Source organism: Paroedura picta, chromosome 2, assembly GCF_049243985.1.
Source record: "Paroedura picta isolate Pp20150507F chromosome 2, Ppicta_v3.0, whole genome shotgun sequence".
In the NCBI taxonomy this organism is placed as follows: Eukaryota; Metazoa; Chordata; class Lepidosauria; order Squamata; family Gekkonidae; genus Paroedura; species Paroedura picta.
This window is the reverse complement of record NC_135370.1, coordinates 11407476-11412629: the sequence shown is the minus strand read 5'-3', so window position 1 is coordinate 11412629 and position 5154 is coordinate 11407476. Positions and strand designations below refer to the sequence as shown.

At 43.5% G+C, this 5154-nt stretch overlaps 1 long non-coding RNA gene across 1 annotated transcript; it reads right to left on the bottom strand.

The window, feature by feature from the left end:
- Positions 1–2182: 2182 nt before the first annotated feature.
- LOC143829072 (uncharacterized) lies at positions 2183–4939 on the bottom strand. Its single transcript, XR_013227997.1, has 2 exons — positions 4419–4939; positions 2183–4339 (listed from the first exon to the last, which is right to left on the bottom strand). It is a non-coding gene; the product is annotated as an uncharacterized LOC143829072 (long non-coding RNA).
- Between the last annotated feature and the right edge of the window lie 215 nt (positions 4940–5154).

Sequence of the window (5154 nt, the reverse complement as noted above, 5' to 3'; positions counted from 1 at the left end):
AAATACTCAAAATTTAGAGCTTTGAAGACAATGAACTCAAATGAAAGATTGGAGCAGAGGGCTGCCCCCATAAGTGACTGTCAAAAAGATCTACTGTGGTGGGTGCCCACCATGACCTTACAGAGACTGAAAATAGAATTTAAGAGGAGCTAGATGCCATCTCCAGGGAGGGAGAGGGAGATTAGAGTGCAATCATACAACAAGGGAAGGAGGTTGCCAAACTCCTGGTGAGTTTGGGAATTTGATAGAAAACTGATAGAATACTATGGGTGACTGAAGCAAGATGCTTTGTAGAAATACACAAGAGGAAACAAAGTCCTTCAAGTCCTGTAAGAAGACTAGGAGGCTAGGTCTACTGGCCTTCTGCACTGTTGTGTAAAAAGCATTCAGAAAAAGAATCAAAGAGCCAAAGTTAAAGGTTCCTGCAAACATGTTGCAAATGGTCTATGAATGAATAGATTAGCAGCTCAAATACAAATATATATATGAGGGGGAAAAAAAGAAGAATTGCTAGATAGAATCTGGTCAATTGCTTCCCAAGTTAATAAGCACAAAAAGGAATAGAAGCTCTGATATGCAATAGGTTAAAAGCATAAGCAGAAAACATACTACAGATTTTTCTCTATAAGGAACATAAGATAAATCAAAACACAAAAAGAAAGCTTCAAAAACAAAACTTGGATTGTGATCTATAAAGATCTTGCTATAAAGAGCACAAGAGAGGACTCCTAATTAAAAGAGGACTCAAAACATGGCAAAAGTCTTTTTCAAAATATTGCGGATTGACATTAAAAGAATTTGGAAATAAACATAAACAATCTAAAAAGTTAGAGCATATAAGCACATATCTAAAAGCAAAGGTTTCTTATAAAAATGAATAAAACCAATAACTTCAAAGAAAACTTAATGGTTGAGGTATAGAGACTTGTTTTTGAGATCGAGATCTGCCTGCTGGTAGGCCAGGCTGATTAGATGTCAATTGCTTCTTTTAAAAGTTACATTGGAGTACTGCTGAGAATATGAGTGGGAAAGAATGAATGAGAGGAACATGAAGATGAAGTCAGAGTCCCATTACACAATAGTGTGTCAAAAGAATTGTGTTCTTAAGGAGGAAAGACTGTTCCTCTGTACATACACAGAGTGCCTTTTCATAGGAGTCAGGCTGAGTGGAAGCCTGAGTACCCAAATGAAAGGTCTGTATGAAGCTTTCTAAACATATTCAAAACAAAAACAAAATTGCAAAAACAGATTTTTAAACAAAATGGTCTTATGAAAAAAAAAGTGTTAACTGTCAATTAAAATTTGAAATAGGAAGTAAAAATGTCAGAGGGAAAAACTATGGAGGGATTGCTTTTTCTCAAAGAGAAAATATTTCAAATATTAAAAGCAGCCAAAATTGTCTTAAAATAAAAACTAAAACTAAGCATATTTTAGAACAGAACTATTTTACTGTACCCCCCCCCCTTAGATTCTCTCTGAGGTAGGGGTCAGTCTTTAAAGAAACAAAACTTCTTCCCTTCCTGATTTGAGAAGAAAGAATACTTTCTGTGCTGTTAAAGTTCCTTAGTTATGTAGATTATTTGCCTGGATAGGGGAGAGCAAGGCATGAGTCATGGGGCTGAGTGCCTAGGAAGGCAGTTAGACAAAGAGAGTCTGTTTTAAGATTGCAAAATAGTGGCTGTTTCAGTGTGACTGCAACTATAGCTGGAGGCTCTACCAATTGCAGCCAAATTTAAAATTTGAAAATTTTTGCTTGCAACATTTACTGGGAGGAGGGAAGCTAAGAGAAAATTGAAAAAGAATGTTGTCCTTGCAACAAATTCTTCCCTGTTAAAATAATGGTTGTCACCTTGGATTTTGGAACTCTGTACAGGTTCAGAGGCAGGGTTTCCTTCCTGACTCTGTGATGGGGGAACTGAGGACATTTCCTCTTCTTTAAAGACAAGAGGTGAAGCTGGGTTACTGGGTCTACTGTATTTTCTTTTCAATTTATTATCTGTGTGGCTTTGGAAATCCAGTACATTTTGCAAATGGGTTTTTACATTTAAAAGTTCACCCTGGAATTCCTTGTTTTTCTTATCAAGATCCTTAATTTCCAAATCTTGTTTCTGGGTAAGAGTTTTAAATTTTTCTATTTCCTTCTGCCAATCCTTAGGGGATTGAGAAGAAATTTCTATGGGGCTAGTTTTCTGTAGCTCACATCTAAGTATGTCTCTGTTCCTTTTCTCTCTAATGGCCTTTACAAAACCAAACATGAGTACAGATGTTGGTTGGTCATGATACTGGGACATGTCTGCTCCAGTATTTCTAAGTTCCCGCCATAGAAAAGTCCTGTTACTGATTCTTTTATTGCGCTGCTGATGGGCAGAATTTCTATTCTGGAAGTATTTAGGTTTGAGAGTATTTGGGGGAAAATTATTTGAAGGGAAACCATTTAGTGGCTTACTCCTTTCTCCTGGCTTTTGTTTGCTCCAGCCATTAAGTGGCTGCAGGGAGCGATTGTCTCTATTCCTATTAGAATTGGGGTGATTCTGATTAAAGCGGTTCTTCCTCTTGATCCTGTACTGAGATTGGAGACCACTGTTTGCCTGAATGTTTAAATTTTTGGAGTCCTGGTTAGTGGGAAATTCAAGAGAACCTGATTCTCTAAGCTGGCCTGCAATGGACAGCTGTTTCTGGATTTCCTGCCTCTTAGTTCTATCTGCAGGGGTTGTAACTAGAACTGGGTGGAAGGGAGCTGAATTTTCCCCTTGGGGTTCTATGACATTTTGGGGGTTATTTCTTCTGGCAGAGGCTCAGAAGGTAGAAGGGGAAGAGTCTCTGGATGAATTGTGGCAACTAGAGCCCTTTGGAGCTCTAACTGCTTTTCAAGTTCCTGCATTTTTCTATGGCATGCCTCATGGCTTACTTGAGCATGCTTGGCCACATTGTTCTCCACTAGGAACTGTGCAGCTCCCTTGACCTTAACTAGCTCTGCTTCTAGCTCGAGAATGCGAGCCTCTGCTACCTCAGCTCCTTGCTTTGTGGCCTGGAGCTGACCTAATTCCTGGATGGTCTGAAGCTGATGAGCCTTCTCCACCTGTGCACTCAAGCGCTCAGTCCTCATGTCCTCCATCTCATCAGAGAGGTGGATGATATGAGCCTCACGCTGTTCCAGGAGATCAGCTAACTGGGACTCCCGTTGTTCGAGACGGTCAGTCAGCTGAGCTACCTGCTCCTTCACTAGGGCATCCTTCTCCTCTAGGGCATGTTGCAGCTCAGCAATCTGGGCTACACTGTCCTGAAGGGCAACAAACATACCCCAAGTGGCATAAGAGTCCTTACTGCCACCCCCGAGCTTCCTGGTGTTACACCATTCTTGGAAAGCCTCGGTAAGGGTTTCCAGGGGGTTGGAGCTTTTGAAAGCTCCCGGGCGCCAGGGGTTCCGGCCGCCCTTCTTGGTCACCCAGAGTGTCAATCTGTCTGCCGGTTCCTTACGGGCAATCAGGCCAGTCAGATTGAATCTGGATGCCATTTCTTCCTATTAATTTCCAAGATCTTAAAGGGGACGGGGCTTGGTTTTCTGGCTTCTTGTCGCTGGGCAAGCAAGCACAGAGGGGATGAGTTTAGGGGCAGCCGCTGCTCGTCTCTTAAACAGCAGGGGAGAGAGGGAAAAGGATCCCGTGGAGTTTAACCTCTTACGGGTGTGGCTAGTTTGTTTTTGGCTGAGAATGGCCGGGGCTCTTCTCAGTTCAGGGCAAAAACTACCAAAAACCAAGCAGATGGCTGATTTTTCCAATCAAGGTTGCCGGAGCGCACTTGATCCTCGGGAAAACCACCGAAAACCTGAAGGTATTTTTAGGGAAGAAATCACTGGGGGATTTTCTTGCGGCTTCTATATCCTTCAAAGCGGCAAGGGGAAAAGGGGGAAGGGCTCCCGTCAAGGCACGTCCTTACGGGGTTTGGCTAGTTTTCTTATTTTATACCGAGATGGCCGGGGCTCTCTCGATTCAGGGACAAAACTACCAAGAAAACCTGAGGGTACCGGCTAATTTATTCGGTTAGGATCGCCCTGGCTTTCCTGAACACGGGGAAAATTACCAAAACCTGGATCATCTGAGCTTCGCAAAGCCCGCTTGAGTTCTCGTGCCACTCCCGACACTCGAAACTCCAACTCCTGCGGCCGCAGGGCAGTTTTGTGCTACAGAGAGCGACTCTGCTTGCACAGATTTTAGCAGTAGGGGGATTTTTCTAGGTCCGACCTACGGCTAAGAGGAACTGCCTAACGCCTTCCTACGCTTGGCTAATCCCTAGTTGTTGAGTGCGTGTCGTCCACCCGCCCGTCTAAGCCTAAGAAAACCTTGCTTCGGTGTTCCTAGCCTTAAGAAAACTGTTGTTGGGTGCGTTTCGTCCACCCGCCCGTCTAAGCCTAAGAAAACCTTGCTTCGGTGTTCCTAGCCTTAAAGGAAACTAATCTCCAGCAGGAGCAAAACAATAGCAAAAGGGTAGAAAAGAGAGAGAGAGGCCAACCCTTTTAGAAAGCACACTTCCAAGAGCACATTCACACACTTATGCCAAGAGTTCAAACGGGCTTTTCCCCTTACGTCCGGGTTACTGGAGAGTGCCGTGCGTCCACTTTACTCCCGAGTAAGCCTGGGGCAACTGCCCGCGTGATTCACCATAATCTGTTACCCAAATTGCTGAACATGTGTCCTAAAACACGTATCTTTGAGCTTGTGGGGAATATTAGCTCAAATGCTGCGAGAGGGGGGTAACTTAGCGTTATCGGATCGTTACCTTTGTATACGAGGGTCTATTACGCCTGTGGGAACTCAAGGCAAACACAGATTTAAAGGTAAAATATTAATATAAGCTTTTATTGAAAGGAAAATAACAAAAGTACACACAAATAGCTAACACACATACAAGCAGTAATATAGAGAAGGGAGAGGAAGAGTGGAAGGCTTGATAGTTACCTGTCCAAGGAGTGGTGGGTCAGAGGAAGGAGCACGAACCAGCGTGGGAGGTCCCGGGTTGGAAGACACTCAGAGTGGCTGTGTGAAGCCACAGTTTTTATGGGTTTTTGGGAAGGGGGGCTTACGTGACAAGGCTCAGGTAAGCATGTGCTGGAAGTTTCCAGGGTCCCCGGAGATTAGGACAATACCTGGCCAAGTG